General features: G+C 35.9%; 1 protein-coding gene and 1 long non-coding RNA gene across 13 annotated transcripts in view; one reads left to right on the top strand and one right to left on the bottom strand.

The window, feature by feature from the left end:
* Positions 1–14940, bottom strand: part of Liprin-alpha (PTPRF interacting protein alpha) — a 575925-nt gene that overhangs the window by 195904 nt on the left and 365081 nt on the right. The window lies entirely within an intron of this gene.
* On the top strand, positions 925–5304 carry LOC145985935 (uncharacterized). The gene is made up of 3 exons (XR_014441468.1): positions 925–1003; positions 3155–3269; positions 5017–5304. It is a non-coding gene; the product is annotated as an uncharacterized LOC145985935 (long non-coding RNA).

Below are 14940 nucleotides of genomic sequence, written 5' to 3' on the forward strand. Positions count from 1 at the left end.
TTGAATATAAAATGGGAAGAAATTTATAATTCTTAAATACAAAACAATGGTCTGAGTAGATCGTCTCAGATCACTACATTCGAACATTTTATGATTTTAATGAACGTCTTTGGACCTTGACTTTTCAGCGAATGATTGTAATAACCAACGAAAAGCTCAGACTATATCAATGAAATACGCAACTAGTAAACTAACCAAGTACACGAAAAATATAGGAAGTATGCCGTTCTTCCTCTACGCTACATTTATTTCAATTTACCATCATAGGGCTTATTCGGTTACCAGGCGTTTCTGCAAGTCCACTTATTTTCAACCTTTACACCCCTCACTATGGATACATGCATATAGTTTAATATCGCGACAGTTGCGGAAAAGACCTTTACTTCAGATTATATCATTACCTTTAAGGCATTTAAGGTTCACTAACTGACATATCACGAGTCGGATTCTGACAGACTATCACTCAAAACTTAAATGTAAGCAGTTTCGACATTATGGAGTGAAATGCAAGACATTAACATCATAAAATCTTACTCGAGGTGATTAAATATGATGCAACCACCAGCTAATCTGGCTCTCCGAGAACAATATAGGATATCTGACTCATGGCGTTCACTAACGTATAAAAATCCTTCAATGGTGAGGAACGAACCCAGCGGAGACCCTGCTTTACACGGAGAGAAAGGATTAGTTCCAGGTACAAAATATATTTGGTTCCACAAAATTTCTTACGGTCAAACAAGGTTTTGTTTCACCTACAGAGTAACTGTTCACATAAACCATTTGGTTGAGTTCTCTTAACAAACATATGAGTTTGACGTTAGTTTTGTCCATTGAAACATTGTCCATTACATCGAAAGAAATATTTTGTTCCGTGAACAAAAACAACGTGATACTCGTACTGGCAAGTGTGACAAGAGCAAACATGGCGGATCTGCGAACCTGTACGCTTCGAGTTCCTTAAAGTCGTGGAGATTTGAAACACTAATACGTACATTTGCTGGTAAGTGTAACATTATTGATGTTAAATATGTTAAGTAGGAAATGTAAATCATAGAAATATATAAGTACAAGCGTAGAAGTTCAATTTAAAATTTTGAGGTGGTTTTGTCTCGTATCTTAATTTGTAATTCTTATGCACGTAGAAAATATGTAATATCTGATCATGCTGAATATAAAATAGCTACAATACATTACAAGTTGTGCAAGCGTGTTTTACGTTAACACAGGCACAATAGCTCAGTCAATATAGCATCTTGACTACCATACGTTCGACCTGTGTTCGTTCCTCGGGTTAGATGATCTGGGCCAGGCATTTTCCCAACAGTTAATATAATTTTTATAACAATTTACCTTTTGATTGTAAGCTAATTACTGGCGTAGCAGTGCAACGTGTACCGTGTTCGTTTCTATCGTATATTGCACCTTTTTACATTATGAGGTCCGTTGTCTCACTGTACTCCGTTGAGAATTACTTTGTGTTTTCTTTTAAACGACAGATTTCGACCATTTATGTAATATAAAATTAGTTCAAACATGCGGAAAACACATGTAGCTGAGACATTTAATCCCAAAATATGGTCAGTGTAAGTAACAACTTGCCATGGCGAAGTTGTTTCGCCAGTTTTTATGAGTAAAAACCGGTTGTGTGCTCACTCAAATAGCTAAAAAACACATCGAAAATTGCTATCAGCCCCATACCTAACCCTCCTAACGTAACAATGTAATATTATAACTGCTGTTGTGATATGTCGTGTTGGGTGCTACATTCACTTGCATGAAACTTTCAGGTGTTCTGCTTCATCTTAAATTAACAGGTGTACTTTTCTTCACAATAACACATTTCTGCAGGCTAAAAGCAAGGGAACATGCAAAAAATATTTCATTTTCTTGAGAGGGTTCAGAGGGTTAAACACATTGTTATGTTAAAAAGGTCAAACAGCGTGAAATGAAGTTTTGAAATTTTTATTGCATTTTTATTCTTTCACTGATCAATTTTCCACAAAATAAGTATTTTAATCTTGTGCGCATGAAAATGGTGCATCGTGATAGTATGCCATTATGTTCCCTGTGCCTACTCAGATATTTCCAAGTTTTTGCCACAAAAATGGTTGATGTTCTACCTCCTTCCGTCCGTGATCTTAGCACCGAATTAAATCAGAAGTAAGCGACATGAACACAGCTGAAGCAACGATAGATAATACCTGGTAGCGCAGGGTTGCCAGGAGTGTAAAGAAAAGCATCAAATGCAAGAGAGGCACAAAATTATGTGAATAGCAGTTTCTGAATTTCTTCCTTTTTGGGGGGCATAGATGAAAGTCACTGGTATTACGAAAATGTATACACGTTCGGATACAAATGCAATTATAAGGGGTAAATTGTAAAAAGAAATATTTAAAAACACACACTTTGGCCCGAAAGTGGTATTTCCTTTGATCTTCACGACAAAAGATTTATTTCTTAATCGTAATGTTGATTAGGTTAGGAACTTGGATACAGGTTCAGTTTTTGTTCATAAGTAATGTAGTTACGTATGATTTGCATGAACAATCACACATGTTTGCTCTGGTTGTTAGGTTCAGTGTGACTTTTACAAATATATATATATAATCTGTGAAAAATCCCCATGATTAGTATGTTAAGCAGTTAAATTGTGAAAGTAGCTAGTCAAGTTTGACAATTTGTTGTAACCCCCCTCCCCCCCCACACATATACTACATAAAGGTGATGTCAGAAGTTTTAAACTTACGGAGTTATGGTAGTTAGAATGTATTCCGAAATGGTATGTTTCTTGTACAATGGAGCTGCATAATTTGTGCTTGAAATGTGTGAATCAAATCATAATAAAATCATTCATTTATACATGAATTAAATGTAATTTGGGGAGAGGGGGAAGGTTAAGCCTAATCACTTAACCTACTCCTGTGTATTCTCGATTAGCCTGCTTAAAAACTTTCATTCATTCTAGCATATATTTAGCTTTATTTAAATTGCTGAGAAATACTCAAGAATTGATATGACAGGAATCAATGGAATTATGAGTTTAGCCAAAAATAAAATATTTTAAATTTATTTGTATCATTACTGAAGTTCAGAAATGTATTTGAGTGGAATCTGTAAATTAATATTTCCTTGTTTTCTGTATATCTTATAGACAACCAATAAAGCAGGAAGTCCTGGCTGGCCAAAGCAATGAACCATGTCCAGAGGTGCTAAAGCATTGCCACAATACCTGGAGCATTAGGCAGTGTTACAGCAGAAACTGGGATGTACGTATATTGGTCACCACTTATCTAATTTATTTGTAAGCAAATTATGAACAATTTAAACTGCTCAATACTTTGTACAAATCAAACATTTATGCTTTTCTGTTTTTGATTTGGTTTCTTGTTATTTGGGTGCTACACACATCTATCTTTCCCAGGAGCTTCATTTTCCTATTTTTTGCTGGTGTATATAGTATTTCCATTGCTATTTCCTGACTATATTTTTATGATGTAATAGTTTCATAATGTTATCACATTGGTAAATGGTGGGACAGGGAGCGTTCTGTAGAATTTTTCTAAACTTCTTTTGAGGCCCAGGTAGAACGCTTGCTCAGATGCATCGAATGAGATGGGAACTATGTGTAAGTGTAACTCTGAGTAGAGGACATTACAAGCAAACTATATGTATGATCAATGTTTCAATCTTTCCATTATTAAACAAATTATACCTCAACAGGCAAAACTTTTTGATGCCCCCAGGTAATTACATAAATATTCATGAATAGTTGTACAGTGGACAAAATACCTTAATCGGAAACTACCAGCAGGCCTATATAATATTAAGTCTTTGTGTGTATTGAGAATATGATTTTTTTTATTTTTTATTTCAAATTTTACTTTGATAAAATGTTGGGAATGAATTGCCTAAGTACCATATTGGAACCATATTTTCAGATTCAAAGCATGATGTTCATGCATCATTACCAATCATAAAGCACAAGATAAATAAGCACACATTTTTCCTATTCTATTTAACAACCATAGAGAGAGAGACACACACACACACACAGAGAGAGAGAGAGAGAGAGAGAGAGAGAGAGAGAGAGAGAGAGAAACTTTAATTTCCCTCTCATGGATGGTATTGCACAAATCGTGTTCACTTTTAGAAAATTTAAAATATTGCATTTTAAGTATTATTCAACCTTCCTTCTTACAACTTTGTAATTGCAAGCATTAACACATTTATTGCAATGTAAGTGTCTCACACAGAATGTGTGTGTGTGTGTTGTTTCCAAACTTTATGACAAGAAATATGTTCATTTGCTTGTAATAACTGTAAGTTATAAGAAAGAAGCTACAATGCAAGCAATATGTACAGTGTGATCAGTGGTGGCAATTGGGTTCCAAAAGCAGGGGGGCAACTGGGGGGTCAAAGACAGTATGGATAAGGTTTAGCATAGTGCCGGGGGCAAAAGTAATGGAAAGGGGGAGGCAACTGCCCCCCCTAATAGCTGACACTGAGTGTGATATATAAGTATTCCCAAGCAAATTTTCTCCGAATGTGTTTATTCTTTGTTTTAGACAATGAGACCTTCAAGGAACAAAATTGAAACAACATGCCAAACAAGCTGCTGACAAACACTGCAACCACCATGTGAAAACCCAGCTTAAAAACACTCAGGGTGCAAGAAAAAAAAGTCAATGAAATAGTCATGGTTAATTTGCCGAGCAACACTCGTACATCCACTGCACATACAAGCGGAAGAGGATAATTTGAAAACAGTTTTGGTTAAATAAGTACAAAAAAAAGTTGCAAATTCCACATGGACTAACTGGGATTCGAACCACTGTCTATACTTTACAGAATGTTATTTTGACAATACATTCTGCAGCAAATATTTCTTTACCTGTAAGTTCAGAATGTTTTTCAACATGTTTGATGGTCATAGAATTTTATAATTCTAATTGATCTGATGAACCAACCAACCAGCTAACTCTGTTATTTATTATATTTTTCTTTCTTTCTTAGCAAATAACACCTTCCGTGAATCCACTGGAGAGCACTATCCGTTTCAAACAGTCGAGGATTTTTTAAAATTCCTATTTTGATGGATTGCCAGCTGAAAAAGTAACCAGACATGTTTCGATTCAGGAGGATATGGAACATTGAATCAATATTTATGTTAACAACTGTTGTACTTCATCCCTTGAATGTCTCCAGAAATCTAATACAGAAGAACTTTTTATATGTGAAGAAAAAAGTTTTAATATGTAGTGTATATGTGGGTATGAACACAAAAAATTCATGATACTTGATTATTCCTAATAAAAATATTATTGTTCCACATCAATATGTTTAATTGCTACATGTGCAAGAAGAATTTTGGTACTCTTAAATTGCTTGTGTGGTATGTTTTTTTAAAGCATTGTGGCACCTATTTAACTGCTTGTGCTCACACGTGTAAAGGAAGTTTCTAAAATGCATGCAAGTTTCGCAGACATTTTGGAACACTAATATGTGCCTTAATTATTTCTCATGCATATATCAATGATGATATAATATTAAAATGTTTTTTTTAATTGTAGTTCGACTACTTTTTACAGCAATTTAGTGCAACTGCTGTAACATTAAATCCCCCTGCGTTAATATTTTTTTGTATACTTGTGCACTGGAGTAGTGTAATGGTGGAAGAAAATCCAACTTTAAATATATTGAGAAACTTCATATCATTGAAGAAGTATTCATACTTTTTTCCCTTTCTCTCTATCATTCATTGAATATTACGATGCATGTTAAAAATACAGAGGTTGCTCACACAGTGAACATCCCGCATAACAAACGTGTGCACACAGGCTAGAACTATTGTACAGTACATACTGTATTTTCTACAACTTATATTTTGGTAAATTCATATCATTTTCAACATTCTTGCCTTGGTGGTGTGTTCTGTATTTCCTCTACTAGTTTTTTTATGATGTTTCCAGGTCTTGAACCTGGCTTGGGAACAGACTAAAATGATTCCTGTAGTAAACTGGTTTAACACAGTGTGCCACTTAATACATGCTGTCCTGGAATGGATTGCGTTCATTATGCGAGACACCATTGTGTATGTATTGTGTGTGATGTGATAGGTCTGTGACCTGATGACACTTTGCCATGTGCTTCGCAACTACTTGACTACTGCTGCTCCAAAAACATCATGAAATATCAACAAGCACAAGTTCACGCAAAAATAACCAAAACCATCCACCTTGCTAACATTTAATAACTTCCGACCACATGTTAGCTCTTTCCATTGCAAACAATCTCACCAATCTGCCTGTGTGACAAAGGGTGACCTGCATTTTATCTTTGAACACAACAATAGGGCTGATTTATATTTTTTTCCATATATCGAATAGTTTAACCCTAGAACACTAGTGTACGTAAAATTTACATGTGGTGTTCCCTCAATTCCTTTCCCTACCTCTCGGATACACGTCCCTCAACGTAGCAGTGCCTCGACCAGTCTGTCAGGCATAAAGAATAGAATAGAATAGAATACTTTATTAGTCATTATACAACATGATTGCAATAAGAAGAAGGTAAATGCTGATCATCTTGATTTTGTGTGTTTTGTTGTACAATGTATTTCAATTTTGCGTGGCTCTAGTAAAAGGAGAAAAATCACATAATTTTGACATTCGTAAATTCGACTTGGATAGTTAGATTTTGAAAAAAAGTTTAGAAGCATGCACTATTTTCTTGCAGGATTACAATATTGCATTCGTTCCTTATTTACAGTGTTATGAATATTTTTTTGTTTAATTTTCATTGTTTGAACTTTTCACCTTCATTCTTAATGTACATATTGGCTTGACAATCAAGACATTCTTTTAAAATAGTATATGTTTAATAAAACCATTCTTCTTTGTAGCTAATCAGTGGTGATTTATTCATTCTAGTTAACAGTGGTTAGAAGTCCAAAAACTAGAATTAATAAAACCATGTTTATACTTTTAAAAATGAAAAATAAAACCCCAATATAAGGAATATACAAAAGTTGATTTTCAAAAGGAATCATCACACTGTTTTCATGATGTAGAGGTTGTGTTGAAAATAGATTGCTTCATGTAAGTAAAATTTATGTAGTGCTAGTTACACTGTAATATGCGAACATGCTAGTGTTGTAGGGTTAATAATACTTTAAGGTATTATTTGTTGTCTATAATGTCAGTGTGAAGAAATGGCATATACCATATAGATTTTGTAGCTATGGTGAATATGCCTTTACGAAACATAATGCAAAAAAATATAATGAAATTGCAATCTGTCTTTGCAACATTCACAAGGCAGTGTCTCAAAAATAAAGTTCAATTTTTTTAGTTAAATACAGAGCATTAAGTGTAGATTTCCTATGTCCATTGTAACCGGTGGTCTTGTTTAACATGTTGCTCCAGTCTGTAGGATGTCCGACTAATATACAGGACACCTGGTTTTGGTTATCAGGATATGGGATTTTGGGAGGAAATTTTTTGATCTGTCCTAGTACAAGCAGCTATGGCACACATCCACCCTCGTATCACTGGGGGTGTAAAGGAAGAACCAGCATGGTTCTGATCACATCTCCATTTTCGAAGATAAAAAGGAAATATATGGGGGCCATCCATGCCCCCTTTGCACCAGCATGCTGCTGTAATTAACAGGGAATTACTTTACTTCAGGATGGAAATAAATCCTTGAAGACTGGTGGAGGGGGAAACTTAATTCACACGAATACATACGTGTGTGAGAGAATTATTATTATGATATATATATATATATATATATATATTTGCGTGTGTGTGTGTGTTTGTGTGTTTATACATAGTCATAGTTTATGTTAAAAAGCAGAGTGTAAAATCCTGGGGGATGGGGGAATTTCAACCCACCAACAATTTTGTCCTACGAAAATTCAGTTGGTATAGGAAATGGTTTGCTACTTTATAAATACCCGATATGTATAAGTATGTGTGTATTATTATCTACATATGTGTATATACACACAAACATACACATCAGGTATTCATAAACTAACAAACCAGTTAAATTGGATTTTTGCAGGACAAAATTGTTTGTGGGGGGAAAACCCCCCCTGTCCCCAAGATTTCACGCTTTTTAATATTTTTAATAATAATAATTCCAACAAAATAACCTTTACTGCCAACAAGTTGATTTGGTTGATGGTACCAAGTATCTTGTTCAGAGAACTGGACCCAATTAGATACAACAAACAAATGATTTGGTTGGATGAACAAGATTAAGTCAATCAAATAATTTTGTACTCTGAACCTTCACGTTTTGCTCGCGTATAACAAACAAGGGATTTGGTTGCTGTAACTAGGATTTGTTTCAGCCAACCAGACTTTTTTCTCAGTGTATGCGGCGCCATTAGGTATGCTGGAAAGAACATGGGAAGTTTTATACGCGTTCCAACGGAATGCCGATGCTGGCTACATCTGATCTCGTTGCATTGTATCGACCTGACTTCCTGGAAGTCCGCAATCGAACAATTCAATACTCTCCGTTCCACGAGTCTCCACTCCACGATAAGCGACCCGGAGAAAATACAAAACACGCTTTTAAGAGCACGAAAGCGGGGAAGCTCTTCTAATTGATTCTTGGCCATCGTTTTCTTCGCACGGGAGAAAGGAGGGAAGATAATTTCTAAAAAAATAGCATTTTCCATTGTTTCAAGGAGAAACAAGAAACTTTTTGTCGCCATATATCGGAAAAACAAGTATTTCACAGCATCACTGACATTTCCTGGATTGCAACGATTCCATCAAAAAACGATAGCTTATTCGTACTTTAAGAGGTAAAGAGCAATCAATACTTCCAAAATACGTCTTTGTAATGAAAATAACAACAAAGAATTATCATCTATTGTACGTTGATTGAGGTTAACCTTTAAATAAAACTCAAGCAACAAAAAAAAAAGTGGGTAACAAAAAAGTGTATCGCAACACGATCCGAACTTTCAGGAAAGACTAAGGGCTTACGTCATATTGTTGCTGGTAATTGGCCGGGAGTTGTCCTTGTCAAAGCAACAATTAAGAGGAACGATCGGGCCCAATTAGATAACTGACAACTGCAGGGAGAGAGAGACAGAGAGAGCCAATGGACACAAATGTTCAATAAATTAAATTACCTCTGCTACGAGAAGAAACAAAACCGATCCAATGTAGTAGAGCCTAATAATTATAGTTTGTTCAGGAAAACCTGCAGAGCAAATTCGAAAGAGAGAAACGGATGTTCATAATTGCTTGTAACGTGCAGTGGTTCTCGAACAACCTTTCTGTCCCATAACCGTTTCCCAAAAACAAAGCTTACATGACTATTTTATATAATATAATGGAAAGTTTCCATCTACTTCAGATATGTTCATACAAAAGGAAAGAACTGTAAATCAGGTATTACTCAAATGATGTTTACTTAGAAATAAAATAATTTAGAATTTGAATCAATTTTGAGCTATATTTTTGAGCATGTGGAACGAAACCTACAGGACTAAAAGAGGCCAAGTCACGAATGTCTGGACAACAACTCACGTAGAAATATATTTCTTTCCCTGGAATTTTCACATCAGCTACATACTTTGGAGGACTGGTCAGGTATTGCATTTGAACTGAATCCAGGTGCTTGAATATGGCGAACCTATACCATGCTATAGCAAAACTTTGGTATATACACTTGATGTGGTTGATGCGCGGGAGATATATTCTTTCGTATTTAACCACCGGAAAATAGGAGCAATTTGGCGTTTTAACACGTGTTTTACAGAATAGAATAGAATGGGTCATTACATAAGTAGGCGTGTTTCAACCTCATGGACCTATCTTACAACCAACCCTTGTCACAGATACAATGAGTTAATAAAAACAGACAAAAGAAACAAAAGATAATGATCATGATAATACAATAAAGACACTACAAAGATTATACAATAATAGAATAATACATTGAATTATTAGTAGGTATATGTATACTGTGAAGTAAAGATATGTAAAAAGCCATTAGTAGTGCATTGTCGGGGGGTGATAGATATGATTTGTAAGTGTACGAGTATAACGAAAAAAGGAGAATAATTTACATTTCTGAAACTATTATAAAGGGTTAGAGTAATTGCCACATATACCTGATGAGCTTTCACTATTACACGGGATTGCATGATGCTTTCTTTCCGGGAATTTTAACGTGCATACACAAATTTCACAGCCAGACTTTTACCTCTCTGCACGGAAGCTGTAAATGTTGCTATTGAACTTATGTAGAGAATGGAGCTGCACGCGTCGTTCTTTCTAGGAAATACATTTGCATATTTTTTCTTGAAGCTGAAACAGTGTTTGCTGTCAGTGAAATATTGTTGACATTTACTCGCTGCAGGCAAAAATAGATATGTTTGCGTGACTGGGAAAGCGGAATGGCGTATGTGTGCGATGCTAATGGTCAGTTACATTCATCGTGTAGCTGATGCAGTGGACCGCATAATAGAGGGGGTAGGAGAGGTGAAACGACACGGTGTTTAATAGAGATGTCGTCACAAAAAGAGAGCAGAGTATTTGTGCATAGCACACCCACATACAAATGAAGAACAGCTGAGGTTCGTAACTGAGAAAAACACTACAGCGGATGTGAAATTAAGCACATGAGTGCAAATTCAACTGTTTCCATCTGAAAACTTCTATAAAATACCACCAACCAATACTAGTTTCAAGTTTCAGTTTCCAGTATTCGAACAAGTGATCTGAAATTTTCGAACACATAGTATATTCGAAGATATTTCACTATCTTCTCGCATTGTACTAGGCTTTGCAGGCTTTTCATTTACGTAACTTTTCCGCCTTTTTACGTCAATCGCGATGTTGAGGATGACTGATGATTGTAGGAAGTTGCAAAGGAACTCCCCTGCCAGGACCGATACCCGAATCCGGAACCTTCTGGTAGCCTCAAAAACTTAACAAATTGAAGACAATCATGCAGTTCCGGTGACAGAGCGCATCAAATGGTCGTTTCACGATCACGCCAGCCTAGACCGAAAAGCGATGTGAAACAAGAAAACAGCGGGGGAAGTGATAGCGCCGTTGTCTGGTAATAATGATATCCCGGGTTCGATACTCGGTGGAGGCACATTGCACAGTGGTCCAGATACCAGTTTAAACTATTTTTCCAGTACCGATTAGCTTACCTCAGTATCAAGTGGACTTAAATACAAACGCGGGCTCGATCGAGTCTTGACCTGGGCATGTACGTTCTTTGAGTGTGTCCCTCCATCAATTTCATTTTATCGTCACTTATCCAAAAGTGGCAGAAAAGTGACGAAAGAACAAACGAAAATACAAATAAAAAACAAACATTTTTATTTCTGTTGCTTGGTATTGACGTAAAGCGATGATCTCGGAGGGAAAAAAGCAATTCCAAAACAAAGAGTCTGCTGGAATGATAGGATTCTGTTGAATACGAAAGACGAGCGAAATTAAATATGAACACCTCTATAGGGTGCACTTCCATTATAAACATTGCATATCCCTTGGTGATAATTTATTTATGCCGTGTGCATACGCGCAGCGAATAATCGATGCTTAGAAACACACTTTACAGAATAACTTTTAATGAGGAAACTCTCTTCATAAAAGTTTGTTAATTAGTTGGATTGCATTTTGAATTCTCGTTCTCCCCGCTGCGAACAATCAATAGGAACACTAGTAGTTTTGTTTTACACTGGGGAAGTTGTTGAGAAATTAATATTAATTGGGGGAGAGTTCAGCAAGAACACAGCCAGTTTTCGAAATTAACTTTGTAAGGAAAAGCATTTTGATATAAAGTTTTACTTCACACGGAAATTCCTATCGAAACTAGGAGTTTTCACGTTATATCAATTTGCATTCATTCTCTACTCGATAATAACAAAGAATACAATCGTAATAGAAAAACTAAAGCAATTATGAATTTAATTCATTTCGTTGCTTTTCATGCACATAAAATCGGATACAACACGGCGCTTACAATTTGTGTGCAAAATGAGTGAATCGACAAAAGGCGTCCCCAAAATACGCATTACAACTGACACCATTTCCAACTCACGAAATGAATCAAGTAAATGAGAGGATACAACGAGCTCGTCAGTATAACCATCATACTGTTCAAGGAAAACGCCCAAAAAATCATTGGCAAAAAGACACATAGGAGTGTGGAGGTAGAGCCCGATCTCGGTCATACTTGGGGTGACGTGTTCAGCATCATGCTCGAGCTGCCACTACACTCGTAGATATTCGACGACTAGATTCAGGGTGCGTTCCAGAGTCGCTTTATGTGGGCAAAAATTCTCATCTGGGATCAACCTCCCCGAGAATCGAATCCGGATCTCTGGTGTGGCAGTCAGATGCGTATCCACTTTTAACATTCTGTAATACATATGCAAAAATAGGGTTGGCGATGTAGAAATTTTCGACAGTTGCTATCGAGAATTCAATAGATTTCTCCTTGTACAGAAATATTGATGGAATTAATTAAAGAGTTCTTGTCGGAATATGGGTTTGAAGTTTAATGAGAGAAATATATTGTGAAATAAAACAAGATTTTACTTAGTGTAAGAATGATTTGATTACATGGATGTGAGAACACAAGCAACAACACATCGCGGGGTGTGTTACTTTATCCACTACATGATAAAGATAGGTTTTTGCTTGTGTAATCTAGCTGGACAATCACACATAACGTTCTATGAAAGTCTCATTAAATTGAAGACGCTTTAATTTCCTTTTCAATAACACGAATCGCACACCTTCCCATTCGCTTTTACAATGAAAGCGAACTCAAGTTTCCTGACTCCTTACTAACTTGCGTTTCTTCACCTACTTTGTCGAGAAAAGCAAGCTGGATGTGTTTAAGTGTTTTATATTGCTACGAGCTGGAAGATGATGAAATAAAGCGGTACTACATTGTAAACGCGTTCCTAAAATGAGCAGAACTGTTGTAATCTGAGACGGAGATTTGTTGTCGTAAGAGAAAGAGACGAGGAAGAAATGTGTGTTTTCAGACATTCGCCAGTTTCGGCGGGAACTTAATATAAGGACCCCTACTGGGTGAGACGGGAGAGAGGCAGTTACACGCTTTAATGGGAAGTAACGGGAGACAAAATAGGTGAGAATGTAGCTTATTAAAGTTCAGCAATAACGAGTTGTGAACAACTCGCATTGAAGGCTCGAACAAAGATTGTTTTTCTGAAGAAATTGCAGTTTTCTTCTCGCAAAATAGCTTTTCCAAAGAAAAGCAACTGGCCGCAAGGGAGAAAAATATCGTGATCCAGACATGCCTCGGGAGCTAATTTAAAACCTAGGCTATATGATGTTGGAATATGCACCATAATATTGGGCTGTTTATGCTTCATTGTTATCTGCATTTCTCGGCAGAAACAGGTATGATATGTAAGGTGCGTAAGAAAACTCAAAGAATGCAAGGAGTGTATCGATCACATGGAAAGTGACCAAATACAGATCCCAAGAAGAGGTTTCCGGTGGGGAGGCGATTAATTCACAACAGAACAGAAGATTTATATTGAAGCAGTTCCCGACTTCATGTCATTTGCGTAAATTTCTTGTCGTTGCACGAGTACTTCAAAGGGCAAGCAAAGAATATCAGTGCGTTATTCAAGCTCTTAGAGGACAAATTATTTTTCCCTCGACATCAAAATATATATCCCGTCAGTGTCTGTTGCTTTCCCCTCCCCCTCTGCGGTGAATGTGGCAACCATGTGTTCAGATTCCCCTCGCAAAGAGATCGGCGAGCTTTGGCTCTTGTAGCGGAAAACTGTATAAGGTTAAACCTTCTCACATGTACACGAGAAATTCAGTCTTCTTGACCTCCTTTATCCCTTGCATAGCTATCTATAGCTTTCAAATTCAGACATTCATGAGTTATAAGTAGACCCCAGATTATTATGTAATATCAAAGTACAAAATATGTACATAAATATGTAACAATAATTGATAAAATATGTACCTAAATATGTATTATCAAAAGGATATGTAACTACATATGTAGTATCAAAGAACATGTAATATTATTAATAATCGAGTATCCAAGCTATTTCAAGAATTCTGCTAGATATGTATTTTATTTGTACATATTCAACATAATTTTAAGGACATAAGTTGTTCAAAATAAAATTTGCATCAAATTCATAAACTCAAAAAAGCGCAGCAACGTGTACATATTTAAGACACGAATTTTGTCAATTATTAATTACTTTTCACATGGCAAATTATTGTAGGATATGTAAATATGTAAGAGAAAGAACAATCAAATGAAAATACATAACTACTTTTGTACTTCATGTACAAGGAAACATATTGTGTAACTCGCTACGTACAGGGGAGTGGCTTTCTTGTCCACAGATGCCAATTTTCTAGGTGCTTTGCCTAAACCTAAAAACGAAACGAAAATATGTAACCAGAAGTGGGTGGGGGTTGGATAAACTCCAGCATCTTTCGATAAATAACAGTTCCCTTATTTCTTTGGTCTTCATCCTGTCTTTTGACTTGGCAGTCCATTTTAGGTGACCGTAAGCACTATGCACCACATTGATTAGAAAATATGACATCACATGAGCTACAAATTTTCTTCATCATGTTTCAGAGGTCGAAAACAGAAAAAGGGATAAAGACAGGAAAAAAATTACCAAAATATGTTGTTTTATATAAAGTAAATTAGCAAATACTCGTATGTAAAAATATGCAACATAAAACTTATGGAAAATCATGTCACTTATATAATTCCTTGACATTTTCCTGTTTAAGTATTTATCTAGAAAGGAATAGAATATGTAATTACATACAAATCCGGGCTCTAGTTATAAGAGTTCTTAGGACCACTTTATGCACACAGGGTAATCGGAACTGATAAACAGTTTAAAGTGAGATCCGAACTACTATG

This window comes from Lepisma saccharinum, chromosome 3, assembly GCF_977018435.1.
Source record: "Lepisma saccharinum chromosome 3, izLepSacc3.1, whole genome shotgun sequence".
NCBI classification, from domain to species: domain Eukaryota; kingdom Metazoa; phylum Arthropoda; class Insecta; order Zygentoma; family Lepismatidae; genus Lepisma; species Lepisma saccharinum.